At 39.6% G+C, this 18,766-nt stretch overlaps 1 protein-coding gene across 10 annotated transcripts in view; it reads right to left on the bottom strand.

The window, feature by feature from the left end:
* Positions 1-18,766, bottom strand: part of FHIT (fragile histidine triad diadenosine triphosphatase) — a 1,509,753-nt gene that overhangs the window by 1,313,142 nt on the left and 177,845 nt on the right. The window lies entirely within an intron of this gene.

The following is an 18,766-nucleotide window of genomic DNA, read 5'->3' on the forward strand; positions in this document are numbered from 1 at the left end:
CAGATCTACAAGGTGCCACAGTTCTCTGCACAGTTCTCAAGCCAGTTCTACAAGGTGCCACCTGTGAGCTTATGATAAGGCTGCTCTTCTTGTCTTGACCACCTTCTCCTCCTCTTCCATGTACCTGTTAATGACCTGTGTCTCTTAAGTCCCAGTCAAAACCCTCCTTCTTGATGAAGCTCTCCAGACCTATAGTCAGAATTACTTTCTCTTTCGCCCCATATTCTTATCACCATGTTACAATTCAGATCCCCATGCACATACTATTCCCCTACTGCTGCCTTTGGTTAAGGCCCACTCATCCTTGGGGTTTCAGTTCAATGTACTGCCTGAAGGAAAACCTTCCCTACCTCAGATTAGGGAATATTACACATGCATTTTCATACCACTGCATTCCTTTCCTTTCTTGCACTAACCAAAGTTGGCATTAGTATCATTTTGTCTCTCTCTTCCATTAGGATTAGGTTATAACCCAGGTTTGTTGGGTTTTTCTTACACTTAGTAGCAAGCACACAACACTCCATATCTGATGAAAGAATGAAAAAGTGAGTGGATGAATGAACAAACAAATATTATCTCTCTTTCTTTCTCTCTCCCCCGCTATTGGTCTTCTCCATCAGATTGTGAACTCAAAAGCAACACACTCCTCATCGTAGCCACCATAACATCTAACTAGGGCTTTGCACATCACAGGAGATGAACAAAACCCAGGTGAATTAAATTGAAGTTCTTCTATTGTAGTAGTGGCATCAGGTTGGCCATAGAGAATTTAACCCCTACAGCTTACCGTGTTTTATACCACCTGCTAACCATTGATTCTCATCAAGCTCCTAGCATTGCCAATCACTCTGTAGGACACTGTAGAATAGAAGTGAATGATATTTAGTACTCTGCAGTTTCAGATTCCCATTTATGACATTTCTGCATTCATGCCAGATACTGGGGGAATTTTAGAGGTTAATCAAACACAGACGCTGTCCTTGAGGAGCTCAGAGTCTAGTAGAAGAGAAAAAAATGAAGAAAAGAGATCAGGAGGTAAACCTCAGGAGTAACATAAAAGGGGTCTCAATAAAGACTCTTGATGTTCCAATGAGGAACAGAGGGGATACAGGCTCAAGTGGGGATGGTTTTTAAAATGAGTCTTACCCAGATGGAGAGTGGGATTGGGGATGCAGCAAAAAGGTACAGAGGTGGAGAGTAAGGCCACTCAATCCTTGGTTCAACAAATCTTTATCACCTCCTATGTGAGGCTTGGAGAATACAGTGGTAAGTAAACCTAACTCTGTTCTCAGTGGGGCTTGCATTCTAATGCGAGAGACAGATAAAAGCAAACAAGCAAAAGTGCCAGGTGGGCACGAGTGCTCTGAAGTAAAACAGGACAGTTAAGGGGCCAAGATGATGTTGAGTGCTACCCTAGACAAGGGGGGCAGGGGCGGGTTTCCCATGGCAATGACACTGAACAATGGCCTAAATGAAGTGAGGGAGTGGGCCATGCAACACTCCATGGGAAGAGCATTCCCAGCAAAGAAAATAGCAGTCTTCTCCACAGATGAAAAAGTGCTGATAACTTCTTTTTCAAACTGGGGTCTTGGGGCATGTTCTAGGGGGTCTAGAAATTCTTGATGAGATTTTTCTAACTTTTGTTTTTGTTTAGATAACACTCATTTAAAATGTTCCAGATGTATTCTGGATCAGCTACATGGCACCTAAAATATGGGAACCAGCACAAAATTTCTGTGCCTGGATTTGCATTTACAATTGCAGTGATGTCAGGTAGTGCTATGTTAATTGTCACAAGCCAAAGACAAAAGAGGCAGAATTACTATTTCAATAATGTGTTTGTGCCCCAAGACCTCAGAGTAGGGCTAGGGTACAAATGAATTGTCCCAGTAGATACAGCTCAAAGTGTTGGGGGAAACAGAATCACCACACAGTCCAGAATAATACAGGTTTGACAAGCTGTATAGAACCTCTGACATAACAGACATCCCATATTGATATTTCCAGAGATGATTCTGTTTAAACAACAGCATCCATCATGTTAAATTAATGTTGCTAACTTGAATTTGGTTTTGTCATTCTGATTGCATTTAATTTGTAAATGTGTTTTGGTTTCATATTTGTTTAAGAACTACACACGTAGAAGCTTATAGCTAGTTTTATATTTTTACATGTTTACTAACCAAATAAAAAAAATTAAGTCAACATTGGGAGTTCGTAAGAATTTTTCCCTTTAAATGGCATCCATATGTTACTCAAGTTTGGCCACAGTGAAAGATAGGGAACAGTTTGTTTTCCAGAACCACCACCAGGTAATAGGGTGGTTTTCAACAAACTGCACAGTAAGTACAGAAAAGAAAGGAGGTGAGTATCTTTGGTAGGAAAAATATCACAAATCAGAAACTGTAATCTTTCTTCTCTGTACACAAAGGCCATAATTTATGTAACATATAGGTTAAACCTCCTTCAGAACAACCAGCCCATTGGAACCTTAAACAGTGGAAAAGCACACAGAGGGAAGAGAGAGGGTGAAGAAGCTATAATTAAAGGTTCACTGCACTCCCGTGGCAGATTAATCACAGAGCCAGGTGAAGAGTCAAGCGTCACTAAAAATGCAAAATAAATTCCACTAAACATATTTCACCTGCAAGGAAAAGTTTTTCTCACAACACAAGGCTTTCTTTGTCAAGAAAAGTGAACAAGAGCCAAGACAATTGTCTGGAAAGCTCAGGCAGTTGGTGGAGAAGGCTCCTTGGGTCATAGGACCTTACAACTGTAGTAGGTGAGAACTGGCATCTGGACTCAAATTGACCAGAGCTTAAGAATCACCTCCAACAGAGATCAGCTCTGAGACCTGAGCAAGTTCTTTAATATCACAGAAAAAATAAAGATAAAATAGTACCTTTGTTATAAGGTTGTTGAAAGGGTTCAGTGAGATAATCCACATAGACCTTTTAGAACACTGCCTGTCATGCATAAGGGGTCCATAAATATGCACGATGATTTTTATGATGCTACAGCTTTATCATTATATAAGCACAAATCTCCACAGATGACTCAACAAAATGCTTTAATTCAACTCTACAGCCCCAGAACAACGTCTCCGTATTTTACATACTCCACGATAATTCCAGATGATTAATCATGCATACACAAGTAAAGCACATTTAAGATTATCCTTAAAATAACATCATTCTCATTCACATAACTCAACAACCTTATAGGGTAGCTACGATTATTATTCCTATTTTACAGATAAGCAAGGTCCAGAGAAGAGGATGGACTTGCTCAAGGACATAAACAATGCAGCCATGATCTGAATCCAAGTCTGGGTCCAGAATCTGCCTTCTGAATCACCACACAACACTGTTCCTCTAGGTATATGTCCTTCCTCTGAGTCCAGAAAAGAGAAACACTGGGAACTGTTGGTCAAACACACATAATTGTTTATTCCTATAGATGCTCCAGCTTCTAGGCACAGAAAACTAGGGAGCGTCATTCCCTAACTACACTTTTCACTAAATTACAATTTATTGTTATGCTGTTAGCTAATACAGAGTCAATAACATAAAAAATCTACTTGAACTGTGTTAAAGTGACTTTCATGAATGAAACTTAATTTGAAAACACTGTCCAACATTTTACATAACATCCCAATGACCACAGCTAACTTAATTAATTCACCCTTGAATTTAGTTAAGATAAAAAAAGGCGAGGGGGGTTGCTTTGTTTTTGTCAGATAATGAAAACTATTTAATTCAATGTGGGGTTTGTTTTGTTTTTGTTTTTTGGCCAGAAAGCACCAAAACTGAATACCCACAAACTGAAGAAAATCAGTTAATTTGGGGTGCCTCATTACACCTATTCCTGTGCTGAGTCCTGAGACCCTGTATCATAATGTATCCTTTTCTCATCATTACCCTATCCAAATAATATTTTCATTTGTAAACACATTCTCTTCAAAGTAAGAGGAAACAGGCTTTAAATGTTTCAAGGAACCGTTGGATCCCACAAACCTGCTTCAAATGAAACAGCTGATGACTGTCCCTTTGAAGCATCGAGACAACGACCATCAGGGCATTGAAGGCAGGGAGCAACTGTGCAGCTCTGTCCCTTACCATAGCTGGACAGACAGGCTGCAGCCCAACCCCTTAATGAGCTCCAGCAGAGACAGTCAATCAGGAGCCAAATCTATGGCTCAGGAGAGAAAGCCAGCAGCAGAGGGGAAGCTCCCTTAAGCTGGAGCTGTTTGCTAGCAGTGCCTCACTGCTGCAATCCAATCCCATCATCTCTGTGTACTCCTCATTACAAGCCACATTATGGAACATCGTATCGTCTCCAGCTGCAAGCAAAGGAATTGCCCCGTGGCCCGGATGTGTGACTAATGACTAGAACTCTGGCTTCTTGCTTGATGCCTGGCCTTCAGAATTATGTGAACCTGTTGTGAAAGACAGACCAGTGTCACAGACGTTTGGAGACAGATTAAGCTCCAGATGGAAGACTGTCAATGTCAGTCGGTCACAGTTCCTACAGCCCGGCTGGCTTTTCAACTAAGGAACAACAGAGAATGATTTTGACACTCACTTTCTAAGCTCAATTAAGTCTGAGGATTGGAAGTAAAGTTTTCCCTGTTTCCTAAGCATTCTCCACCAAATACTTGCTTTTTGCCTGCTGCTGCCCACTCATTTATAGTAGCTTCTTTAGATAGCATTCAACCTTGAGCGTGTTTTTCCGAGTGACTGTTTCACTATTCTGCAGACTATTCTAGCTCTTCAATGAACTATACATTACTGTCATATCAGCTGTCCCATAAAGAGATAAAATGTGGATCAAATACAGGACTTGTTGTCAGAGGAGAAAAGATAAGGTGAAGAATTAGTAAAAGATCGGAAGACGAGAGAGATGATTGAAGTTTATGAAACGTTTAGGAGGCTATTGAACACCTTCCCTTTCCCCCCTCTCCTCTGATTCTCTGGATCTGCCAGTTTCAGCCAGTTTGTTTTATGCTCCCATTGCGATAGATGTTTAGTTCAAAGCTGTTGACTTTGCTCCTCGGTTATAGGGAAGGGCCTCTGCATTTCCAGGCCTAATCCATCCAGTCACTTTTCTCCTCTCTAGCCTCAATTTTTAAAAATACATATATGTGATTTCATATCAAAGGAATTTCTTTGCATTTCATAAATTCATAGGCATTCCTCCAGATGCCTATGGTGACTTTTTAATTCATTTCAGCTATTTCTGCATTTTTGGTATAAACTTGCAATCAGAATAACAATCATAGCTATGTTTTTCTAAATGCTGTACTCACTTAATCTTCACGACAGCCTTATAGGGGAGGTAGCACTACCCTCTTTCACAGATGAACCAAGGCCTAGAGAAATCCATAGACTTGCTTGAGGACATTTAGTTCACCAATGATACAGCCAAGATTCCAGTTCAGGCAGCCTGGGTCCAGAATTCATGTGCTTAACCTCTATGTGACACTGTTCCTCAGAAGGAGCATTACAACTCCCTGGATTTCCACTCCAAACCCTCAAGTGTAAAATACTAATTATAAATAGAGCACATGACTTTGCAAAACATGTATGAAAGTACATAAATTAAGAATTAAACTTGGCCTCCTCTTCTTCCTCTCCTCCCTCTACCTTCACATCCTAATAAATTCATTCCCCGAGGGAATCAATATTAACAACTTGGCATGTATTTCTGTTTTTGAATACAGACATATACTTTTACACATGTTTATATAATACATACTGTTCTGCCTCATGCTTGGCATCTTTTTATGTCAATTCATAGGGATCTACTCCATGCTTTTTAATGGCTGCAGAGTAATTTCAATGTACAAACACATAATACCTTATTTAGAGAGTCCCCCTTGATGAATTTTTATCCACTTTCAATTTCTCACTACTACCATCAACGCTGCAATGAACTTCTTTGTATACTTGATCAAGAATATCTGTAGAATATGTTGTTAGAAATTTCAAATAATTTCTAGGTCAAAACATTTCAAACTATAGTTGATAGTTGCAAACTATCCATTCCAAAGTTTACTATATTGATTTTTACTCGGTGATGATTATCCCAACCAAATAATCTTTTAATTTAATTACGAAAATTGGGTTATAATGAGTTTCCTAGGTTTCCCTTCCTAATTTACTAGGACCTACTCAACCAGCCTTAAGAATGAAATAAAGCAACTACCCAATCTCAAAATATCATGCCTGCCTTTCCCAAATAACAACTCTAATCTGACCTCATTTACATGGCGACCTCCAACTTTTTCCAGACTGAGTTACAGTTGGATGAATCTCATGGAACCTAGACCAAAATTTAACAATAAAATAAAGATATTTTGGTAAGGGAAGTGACTCTTAAAGGTCATTAGAGGCATCCAGAATTGTCTCCCATGTCCCCAGGCATAAACTAAAATAGCCACTGCTTTTTGACAGTATAAACGTAGAATGTGTCCCAGTTTGAATAGAAATGAGCAAATCTTGAGTGCAGAACTAAATTTCTGGGAGCTCTGAAGGTTACCTGGAGGCATGAATTAGGTGGATCTGATTCTATCTTGAAAGGAATAGAAAAAATTATTCCAGGTGGTCAGTGCCCCTCAAGCATGGTCACTCAAAGTATCCTCTTCTAGCTCCACAAGATATATACTTGCCATTCATCAGCTCCACTCACTGAAGATGCTGTGTTTTGCATTCCCAAATGGCACCTCAAAGGACTAACTGATATAATAAAGACAGGCTTATAGAGACATCATCATCTTCATCACCATCTTCATCAAGATTAGCATTATGTGAACCATGCACTGTGCTAATTCTCTAATCAACCCCGTGAGGTTGGTATCATTATTATACAATTTTACAGATGTGAATACGAAGTCACAAGTTAATAAGTGCTATTGCCAGGACTTAAACCACTTCTGTATTATGTCAAAAGCCAATCTCTTGACCATTACACTATACTCCCTTCCACAGTCATAAAATAAAGAAACGTATAGCAGAAGAGCAAAAGAATCCCAAATATAGCAAGACTGAAAGAGAATAGTGGCAGTTAGTCTCTTAAGCAAAATGGACCAGTGTGACTGTAAGTCTTGTTTCAAAATGTCTACATGTAACTAAAAAAGCATGCAGATTAACGTTCACAGGCACAAATGTCCGTAGGGGCCAGAAAAGTAACATGCATGAGTAAAGAGGGCCAACTGTATGACAAAGGGAATGGTAAAGAGTGTGGTGCACATACCCCATCTGAAGACAGCAATGTTGCCAGATCACCGAATTATTTCAAGAGAAGGGAAAAATCCAATTTTTAATGCAAAGTGTTTCTATTTCTAAATTCTAATTTGAACATTTTAAAAACATTTTAAGGGTGAGTTTGCAGCCTATGACCTCCACACATAAGCAATAACATGGAAGGAGTTGTAGCAGCACCATGAGACACTTTCCTAGCAACCATCTGGCCTTCATCCTTGCTAACATAACAAATTCTGATCTTTCTCAAGAATCTGGAAGGTGGTAATGTGCTCAGTGAAGACAGGCCCTGCCCCCAGCCCAAAAGGCTGAATCATGATTAGCCTAAGCCAGTGAAGGTAACTGAATTCTCCTTTGCCAATGACTAGTCTAGGAGGGGATACACATGTGACTCAGCTCTGGGTAAAGAGAAATGAAAAGATACCTGCTAAGAGCCTTTAAGAAAAAATTTCCTCCTCTGAAAATAAATTAATAAATAAGAGACACCCACCACAAGAAGGTCCTTTTTGCCTCTTCCTCTCCTATCCTGATTTGGATGCTAATCTGGGACACTGTAGTGTTGAAAGCTCTGGCAGCCTTCTTGTGAGCATGAGGCAACAATCCTGAGGATGAAAGCTAGCACACCAATGATGGTGTAATGGAAGCATGGAAGGGGCTCGGGTCCTTGTTGAGCAGCTAAAACAAGGCTTCTTATTCAGAAAACATTAAATGTCCTTGTATTTTTGGACACTGTTAGTTGGGTTTTCTGTTGTTAGTTGGTACTGAATACGTTCTAATGAAGGATGTCTCAATCTCAATTCAGAGTTCTACCCTTTTGTTTACAACATCCCTAATGCAGAAAAACTTCAGCAACATCAAGTTTATGCAGTTAGAGTCTGCAACTAGATGTGAGATAAGGCTCTGCTACTTGAGAACACCCACACTCTGCTTCAAAATTTAAATTATGCTGTTAGGTTTTCAAGATGGATGAATACATACAGCATCATACAGCAAGAACTTAACTGCTCTCATGGTTGCCAGGCAACTGCATATATGCTGCCTAGAAACAAAATTCATGACCCTTGACTCCCCAAAGGAGGGTCTTTTTCCACAACTAATATGCATGTGCCCAAGTCTGACACTTTACATCCAGCAAAGGTCATGGTGTACATCTGGGCTATCCAACAATCCCAAGCTCATTATACTGCCAACTTATATCATTCTTGATCACATCATAAATTGTGGTTTCTGCATGCAAAGCCAAACGACAGAGTGAAGGCTGTCCTGTGGCATAATTCTCTGTCCTTTGGCCTGTCTCATTATATAGACTGATTGGGTACCATCCAGGCAAAGGAAAAGAACATGTGAAGGTTCTTATCAGCCTGAAGAATCACTGTCAGGCGAACAGAGTTTTGTAAACATCTTCCAACATTCAAGGAAAAGTTTGAGTTTTCACAGTGAATGATATGATGAACTTTAATAATGCCTCAAGGGCCTTCTAACTTATGAGCCGATTAAAAAAAACCACATGCACGCTCAGGCTAAGATGTGCTTATCATTCTATTAGTAAGGAAATTTCAAAATGCAAATACAGATGATGCCCCATATTTACATTTCATAATGATCCAAGTGCTTTGTTTTTGCAAGTGAATTTTTGAATACTTTAAATTCATAGGATCATAGTACATAAAAATCAAGAGAAACCCTGAGATCAAGCAGTCCAATCCAAGAGAATGTAAGATGAACATACATCTTCTTAGGAGTCAACACAGAACCCAAGTTGCCTGACTCCTGGTCTCATGCTCTTTCCCAAAAATAATGTGCTTGTCCCTCATGCAATCAACCCTTAATCATGGTGGTGATAATGGTCAGGGACAGTTCAACTTCAACCTGATGACAAACCAAAGTCTCCATTTATCCATTAGTTGCTATGTTGGTCAGAATGAGGTTAAGTTGTATGTAAGCCACCCCTTTACCCACCCTCCTGCCCCTAAATTAACAGTGGCATAAACACAGAAGCTTTTAATCTCTCATCTAATAAGTTTGGAGGTCAGCAGTCCAGGGCTGGTATGGCAGTTCTACAGATAAATTACAGACCCAGATGCCTTCTAACTTACCACTTCTCCATTCCTGGAGAATGGCCTACCTTAACATCGTCAAAAGCAGCAGATGAGCCATTATTTCTACATCCCAGTCAGCAGCAAAAAGGAAGCTTTGACACTGTCTCTTTAAGGATGCTCCTAGTTTGGGTTCCCCCTGAAAGCAGAGCCTAACACAAGGACCAACGGCTTATGTTCAGGTAACTTATTTGGAAAGTGATTCTAGGAAACTGAAATGAGAGAGAAGTAAACTGGAAAGGAAGGGCAACAGTAATAAAGCTTGTGTTATCAAGTTGGTTTTGTCTATAGGCAACTGAAGTTACATCTGTGGGCTTCTGGGGACCACATGAGAAACTGTGTAAAACCTATCTCACAACTGTTCATCTAACCGACAGAGGCTGGGGTGGTTATCTACCAACTTCTCCAGGCCCTCCAGAGGTCAAACTGACACAGCATGACCCAAGGCCTCAGGTGAACAAAAACAGGCATTCACCATAAATCACATTAGTTGTATAAACTATTTGGTGTGAACCAAGATCTAAGGTACACAAAGACACTCTAATCCTGCAGGATATTTCAAGGGCTCAGAGGTTATCTCCCAGAATCCATTAAAGCTAGTTTTTAATTTGGAATGTGCAGAGTTTTAACACTGCAAGGTAAATTAGTTAACCCTTTACTGCACAACTTGTTTGGTGAGAACTTAGTTCAATGACCGTACCTACCTGCAATGAAGTAGGATGTGCAGTCTTTATTCTAGGCATCCATGTGTCTACTTAACACTTGGGATTTCTATTACTGTATAACAGTAGTTCTCAAACTTTAGCATGTCAGAATCACATGGAGAACTTGTTAAAACAGACTGCACCTGCACTCCCTACCTCACCCCCAGCTTCTTTCTATTCCAGCAAGTTCAGTAGGTCAGTGGTGAGCATTGAGAATTTGCATTTTAACAAGTTTTCAGATGTATTCGTTTTCTCTTGCTGGCAGAATTAGCACAACCTTAGGGCTTAAAACAACACAAATTCACTATCTTACTGTTCAGATCAGGTCAGAAGTCTGACACAGGTCTCACCAGGCTAAAATCAAGTTGTGGGCAGGCTCTGTTCCTTTCCTCCGTTCCTTTCTGGAGCCTCTAGGGGGGACTCTTGTTTTCTTGTTCACTCAGGTTGTTGACAGAATTCAATTCTGATGTTCCTATCTCCTTATTGGCTGTGAGCTGATGGACATCCTCAACATCAGAGGCCACCCACATTTCTTGGCATGTGGACCTTCACCTCCATCATCAAGTCAGCAATGAGGATTTGGGTTCTTTTCATGCTTTGAATCTCTCATGCCTTTTCGTCTATCATCAACCCTCTCTGACTGCAACCCGGAAACGTCCTCCAGCTTTAAGAGCTCATGTGATTAGAATGGGCCCAGGATGATCCCCCATCTCATAGTCTATAATCTTAATTATGTATGCAAAGTCTCTTTTGCTGTGTAAGATAACATACTCAAGGGATCTGGAGATGAGGGTGTAGACATCGTTGAGGTGGTGATAACTCTGCCTTCTACACTAGTTCATTCTGATACTGCCAATTCTGGGACCACACTTTGAGAACCACCACTATAAGAAAGGGGAGAACTACCAGTCTCTTCCACAGCACAGCTTATTTTACTTTGTTTGAAAGCATGAATAAAAGCTTTTAACAAATGGATTGACTGCAGTTTTACCTCTTCACTGGGCCTCATGCCTACTCAAAAAGTAATGAGAAAAAGGGCACAAAGGGGACCCAAGAACAGAGAAACAAGGAACCAAAATCATCCACAGACTAGATAATCAGCTCTTACATAATCTAGCCATTTCTCAAAATTCAGTGAAATTCTTAATTAAGAGAAAGAGAGAGGATGTAAGCAAGCTAATCCTGGATCAAAAACAATAGTCAATTCCACTAAAATTTAATAGGCTTCTTCATGACAAGACTTCTCATGGCCCTTAAAGCGCCAGTATATTCTGTAATCATCCAAGGAGGAGGACAGAGTTTCTCAAAACTATCTGGCATGGACCATTCTCTTCACGGCACATATCATGGAATTGGGCTCTCTAGAAAACGCAGTGGTAAAGGTTGCTCTGGGGTTAAAGGTTGGTAACTCAATACACCTTCACTTTCTAGGTTGGTGCTTCTCAACTTTGGCTGCATACTGCAATCATCTCAGGACCTTTAAAAAAAAAAACCTAGGCACCTAGGTCACACACCATAAAGATCCTGATATAATTGGTCTGGAGCATGGCATGGACATCATGACTGTCTTCCAGGTGATTCCAGTGGGCAGCCATAATTAAGAACCAAGATGGTAGGTGATAACCCTGTTCTCCTGAGTCCCTAAGACTGCTCAGTTTCTAACCACAGTGAGAAAACCTGCTATTGCTCTGTATTTTAATTCCCGCCCAACCAAATTAAAGGAGTGATTTTGAGGATTAAAAGAAAAGGCCAGACATAGAGGGGAGTACAACTCCACACTCAATACTATCATCCTTTTCTACCATCATTACCAACCCAGATGACTTTAATCTCACTGTATCCCCAGAATTTAGCACAATGTCCCACCCATGGTAGATGTTCAGTAAGTGATGTGGTAAATGTTGAAGAAGTATGAACAAAGTCCTCTTCAAAATGCAGATGCTGGAAGAACCAAGCTTCGGTCAAACCTAAGTGCACACACTACTCTAGACAGATAAGCAGTTCAGGTAAGTAAGATGGGGTATCGGCACGGTACCCACACACAGATCATAATCGATAAATATTTAATGTGTGAATGAATGAAAGCTGGCATAAAATGTTAGGCTTAAGTATGTCAAAGCATTTGGTAATTGGGTGAAGACTAGAGGATGCAGCCCAGAGCAGGAAGTTAAGTTCAGAGAAGAGGTAGATATTCAACACTGTTTCTCCTCCTCCAGATTTGTGTAGGTCACTGAAAACAGTTGGCATGCCAGTGAAAATCACTCAGAAGATCCCTGCTGAAATGAAAAACTTATTTGGAAATCTGCAAATCTCAGCTGTCTCTAATTCAACTCTGTCTTCCTAACCTATTATGATCCAATGCAATCTCTCCAGCTCTATCCAGGATGATGAGAGAAGAAATTGAGCACATGAGCCTCCTCTCTCCTCCTACTCTTTCTCTTTGCTGCCAACATGGTGCTGCACAGCAACTGCTAATTGCCTTTTCCCAGGGCACCTTTGAGAGCATCTCCCTTGGACCACCCAGGGTAGAGAGCACCAATATTTTTGGTCATGATACAATTCTTACGGATACATGCATCCCTAACAAGTGCCCAGTTCTATGATGCAGCAGGTCATCCAATGTTCTGTCATTTAGTTAATTCATGATGCTGTTTATCTTGGCTTCAAGAGAATGAATTATTTGTATATTCAGAAAGTCTCATACCAACTTTCCTCCTCTCCATTATCATAAAAGTTAAAATTATTTATTTATGAACCAAATAATTTATTTGAACATGTTAACAATGCACTGCACTTATGGAGGTTTTTATTTCAATTTTGTTAGAGAGACAGTGTCAAATATCACTTCAGTACAAGTTGTTCTGGTTTCTCTCAATATCTAATAATATATGGGCTTCCATTTTGGCTTTGACAATTAATACAAAAATCATAATGGACCCTCAGCAATCCTTGAGAAAATGACAGATGGGTATCAGCAATAATTTATCTGTGGAATGCAAGGCCTTGATCAGGACTTCCAAAACTACTCCAAAAGAAAAAGGAAAGAGAAGGAAAAAAGAAACAGAGGCAAGAGCCATCACGAAAGAGACAAACAGTCTCACAGATTGTTGTGGGAATATAGAATGTGCAACATTTCTGGATTGCAACCTGGCAATATGCATCAAATGTTCACAGCTCTAAAATGTTCACTTCTTGATCCATTATTTCAAAGACTGTTTCCTAAAGAAATAATAAAAGCTGTGCCCAATGATATACCATGTATGAATGTTCATTTACAGTGTTATTTCCCATGAAGAGAAATTGAGAGAAACATACAGGTCAACAAACACGGGGCTTGTTTAATACATTTTGTTATCTACAAAATGGATTGCTATACCATCATTAAAAATGATGTTCCTGAAGAACTGTACTTTATAGGAAAATGCACAAAAACATACATGCTATAAAGTTATGTGGAACAGTAAAATGTAAAACAGTCTATGCAGTCTATATACAATATGTTAATCATCTATATTTGCACATATATTTATGTTTTTGCACATTATTCTACATAGAAAGCAATCAATAAATATTTTTGAATGTATAAGTAGTATGATGTGTAGAAAGACAAAAATGAAATACTCCAAAATGTTAATAGTGGTACTGGTTAGACAGTGGAATTCTGGGGGATGCTTATTTTCTTCCTTGTACTCTTATATTTTCCTAATTGCCTTAATGCACATATTGTTTCTATATACCAAAAATATTATGTAATTACTGATTTGTGGGCTAAAGAAACTTACTGCCGTTCTCCCTGGAATATTCCAATGATTCAAGCTCTCTGCCGTTGTGGTTTTTTACCCCCTTGTTTGGTTTCTTTCAAGATCCATGGCTTTCGAGCCAGAGTCATTTGGATTCAAATCCCAGCGCTCTACTTTACAGCTCTATGATGTTGGGTAAGATGATTCACCTCTTTGTGTGTTCTGTGCCTCTAGTATACAGTCATTGGGAGAAGTAACTGAGAAGTGCTGAGTACCCATCCAACAGTGATTTATCCCTCCCCTTCCTGTCTAATAGAACCTGACTCTGGTTTTGTTCAGTTATTGGCAGCCCACACCCCCATACCCAGGGACGAAAGGCTGGGCCCTACCCAGCCCTAGGCTTGAAGCTTCAATGGACTAGGACAATCATTCTCCTTGAATGGTGGCTTCATTCTCCTTGAAATTGTTTTAGAGTACAGTTTAAAATTCTGGCCAATCAACTAGGAGGGAGAATTGTTGGGAACCTTCTCAGAAAGTTTTCCTCACTCTTAAGAAAACAAAGAACACATGGAAGGAGTATTCCTCTCCATTTCTGGCCTCCAGACATTGCTCTGTGAAGATGTCTGGAAACACCCTAGCTAACTGGGGCCTTAAAGGGATATAGGGGAGCAAAATTTGGCACTGGAAAATGTCTCTTTAGCATGCGGATTATTTCGAGCTGAAAACAATCAAGGCCCAAAAGACTCAAGAAGAAACTATGATCTTCCTAACTGCCTAAAAGAATTTAGATTGAGAGCCAGTTCTGGACTAGCTCTATCACTAGAGCTAGGCAAAGAATATGGGCTGGGTATGGTGGAGGCAGGGCCTAGAGAGCAGAGTCCACTTGGTGTTCCATTGTCTCTGCCTGGCCCAGCAAACATCTGTTTACCAAACATTGCTCTTCCCTCTCTATGTCAGTTGCTTTCTTCCCCTTGTGAAGTCCCAAACCACTACCCCCAACACCCTCTTTTGTCTTTAGCCGAAGATGCTATTTAAGGTGAAGGGTTTGGCCATTTGGGCAAGTTACTCAGTTTTCCTGAGTCTCTTCCATGTATACATGTTATTAAACTTTTGTTTGATCTCCTCCTGTTACTCTGTCTGATGTCCATTTAATTTTTTAGACCAGCCAGAAGAACCTAAAAGGGTAAAGGAAAATTTCTTCTTCCCCAACAAAGACAAGCCTGTGAAAAAAAGTAATACCTGAAAGAGGGCAGTAATAAGAGATGGAAATATCTTTGGTTCTCAATAATGTTGTTGCTGAATTCTAGAAAGAGATTTTTCTAGATTTTTCATCTGCATTTTAACATTTTTGTTAAGTCAGTTGAACTGGGATTTTTATTACTTCCATCTGAAAGAATCCTAACTGATACTGAAAGCAAAACTGCCAAGCCGAAGACAGAGAGCTGAGTTCAGGTCTTCCCTCTTTCTCTCATCCTCCAAATATACATACAATATGCACAACAGATATCTGTTTATAGTTTGTGCATGCAATTTATAGGGAAGGTGACAAGAAAGAAAGGAGTAAATAGACCTTTCCCTGCCTCTCAAAACATGCACACAGGACCCAATTTCTCTAATTTTAATATAAAGCCCCTAATAAATGATAAAGTGTTCCAAGGAAAGATTTGTGCTGCAACAGATTTTATTCTACTAAAAAGGAATTCTAGGTTCTCTCAAAAAATCTTGAATAACAAAGAACTCCTCTAATCCCTCCCTCCCTGTAGGTCTTGAACAATTGGCCAGAGGCCATGCTTTTGTAGAGGTTCCCTAGATAGATCCAGATGGATGGAGTAGATGCTATTAGATCAAAAGAAAGCATTTCCTACTTGAATATGCAGGGGCTACCCTAACTGTGAGTCTTAATCAAGTACTGAAGTCTGACAGGTTCCTTGGTCTATGGGGCTCTACAATAACAAAATATGCACTTTTCTAAAAATGACATTGCTAAGAGTCAAGCGACTGGACATCACGCTATTTAGTTCTGTATCCCAAACAGAACAACCTCCTTTTCCCATATCCTTTTGCATCTGATCCTCATGAGGAAGAATAAACCAGCCTGAGATATGTTTAGATATTTTCTATTGTAGTGAAAAATAAAATATTAATCTTTTTAAAGTCTGGAACATTATCTGTGATTTGGATCTAATGTCCAAAAAGTATGTACAACTAGGAACTCAAAATCACCCTACCAGCAATGCAAAGAATTCATGAGTGTTCAAGCCTTGAAGGTTGAAGGTTGAAGGAGGTTGGTGTGTGTGCTTCCTTTTTAGGACTATTGCTACCCAGCCCAGAATATGGCACTCAACAAGAAGGGCTAACAGTGTCTTGCTGGCCCTTTTCTCATGTGTCATCTTGCTGCATTTCCAGTTAATGGCATGACTGTAATGACTAGCAATTTAAATAATGGAGGCTGAAGCAGAGGCACCTCTAAGGACACAATGCAGAAATTACCACAGTTCATCAACATCACTGGCACCCAGCTCTTCATTCCCTCCTCGAATAGGGTCAAAGTAGTTAAAGCGATGCTGTAAATAGCGACTAAAACAAAGCAGCTGTTTATTCTTGATTTGGCATTGGGTATTTATAACAAATAAGTTGCATTTCCCAGGCATGGGTTATTAGACATGAGAATGTAATTGATATTAACCAACTTTCAGGCTCCAGTAACTTTTTCTCACTGCTTGTCAATTTAATTTTTTTTAAGCGTAAGTAGTGCATACCAAATGGAAAACAAGAGGAAGAATACACAAAACCCCTTAAGCCTTCAAAACTAAGTGAAAAACAACTAACCCATTTATCCTATAGAATCCTTTAGACATTTGCTATAAACATAGAAGAGCATACCACAGAGTCTTCTATTTTCGAAAGGGTATTCTAGTGATTTTTGGAAACGAGACAGCTCTAACTGTAATCTTGTTTTTGTTCAGAACTGGAACAGCACGAAAGAGTGTCTGAAATCACTAATTGTGCATCTACCATATTACAGCAGAGGCGAACACTGGTGACGCACAAGCCAAATACAGTCCATTGCTCTGTTTCATTTAAACCATACAGTAATGACTGACAGTGTATTAACATTTTAAAATTCTTTTCAACATTTGTAAAATCTAGAGACTTTACAAATCTCTAGGGAAAAAAAAGGCTGGAAGCTCTGACCCCCCAGGCGTCACACTCCTAACGTGACGATAAACCTCTGGGGCTGTGTTGAGGCTGCTCTACTGGAGTGGGGAATGCACTCTGCAGTTTGTCTCAATGGCATCATCCACTATAGTCTCCTGTCACTGAGGCCAAATGTCAATTACCTCCCTTCTTCTTATTTGTAGTGTTATTTTTCTTATGGTAAAGATCTAAACAAATATTTCATGCTGGTGTGTCTTGATCACAAGTGGGAAAACAAAAGATGGGTTAAGAGGACTGAGTGTTTCTAGAAAAATGAAGAGACTATATAGTTCATTACAGAAGTACAGAATTCCTTACCTAACCTCCTTTCCTTAATAACAGAATCTCCCCAGCTGGCCTCTAAGGGCATTTGAATGCTTTCCATCCCTTGTGAAAAGCATCAAGCTTCAAGTTCTGTGGAAAGGATGCCAGACACATGGAAAAGCCAGGCTAAGTTCAGTCTCAGACAAAAGTTGTCAAACCAAGAAGGGAAAAGCAAGTGCTCCACTTGTAAGAAAAACTGAGCAAATAGCAAGCGTGGTACTGAGGACGAGGAAGGATAAAGCAGGGCCCAATGTTCTACCAAAAATGTCTTAGCCAGTGACCAAGGTCCTTTCAGAGTAAGTTAGGCACGACAAGAAGCTGCCTTCACTCTCTGAAGTCATCTAGACATTCTTGGTGTGAGCTGCTGCATCATTTCCTGTCTGGTCTAGAACTATTAACCCTCACTGCCCATGTGGTTTTATAATCTCTCTCTCCTCCTGCAAGGAGCAGGGTAGGGCTATAAGGGATGTTTGTTTTTAATAAAAAAATAAACAAACATGCACACACATACTCAGAAAATAATATTTGATGGCATCCCACACCCATTGGGGATTTCACAGAGAAATAGTTTTCTGGTATCTAAAAGAACTAAAAGTGTTAGGACCCCACAAATCCGAAATGATGTAAGGTTAGGAAGACCACTGCATAGAAACAAACTAAAAAAGATAAAACTCTTCAGAGTGCCAGAAGAAATGAGTAGAACACACAGTCTTTTTCACCAAATCCCATAGCAAAAAACCCAAGGAAATCTGTTCAATATAACTGGAAAAGTTAAACAAAGAGTAGAGTAAGGAACAACTGTATATGAATTTCCTACTATTTACCAAGCACTGTAGAAACATTTTAACACATTTTGATAATAAATAATACTTTTTGTTATTCATACATTCATTAAATAAGTATTTATTCACTTCCTTCTATGTGTCAGGCATCTCTAGGGATATAGAAAATTAAAGACATGGTTTTCCTGTTGTTAAGTTTGAATTTAACAGGGAGATAGACTCTGATGAAAATAATAATTGCTATAAATACGATAGCAAGACACAAGGAGTTAATAATAGCTGTCTTTCATTATGTGCTCAGTATGTGATAGGAAGTGCACTGAGCAATTTATATTACTTTTCATTTAATCCCTCATAAGTGTCCTATGACTGAGGTACTAACATCATCTTCATTTTACGGAGAAGAAAAGTGAGCCATGGAGAGACTAAGTAACTTGCCTAAGGTTATACAGCTAACAAGTGGAAAATATGAGACTTGAACACTGCCTGCTTTTCACACTAGATCAACAGATTATCTGTCCCATCAACCCAATACCAGCAACAACAGAGATATGCCAAGGATAGGAGAAGCACAGTGGAAGGCCCTTATATGCTTCTTAATTTACAAAGCACTTTCCCATACAGAGAGTAAGCTTCCAGAATTCATCAGCCCCAAGAGGC

Source organism: Balaenoptera musculus, chromosome 11, assembly GCF_009873245.2.
Source record: "Balaenoptera musculus isolate JJ_BM4_2016_0621 chromosome 11, mBalMus1.pri.v3, whole genome shotgun sequence".
Classification (NCBI taxonomy): domain Eukaryota; kingdom Metazoa; phylum Chordata; class Mammalia; order Artiodactyla; family Balaenopteridae; genus Balaenoptera; species Balaenoptera musculus.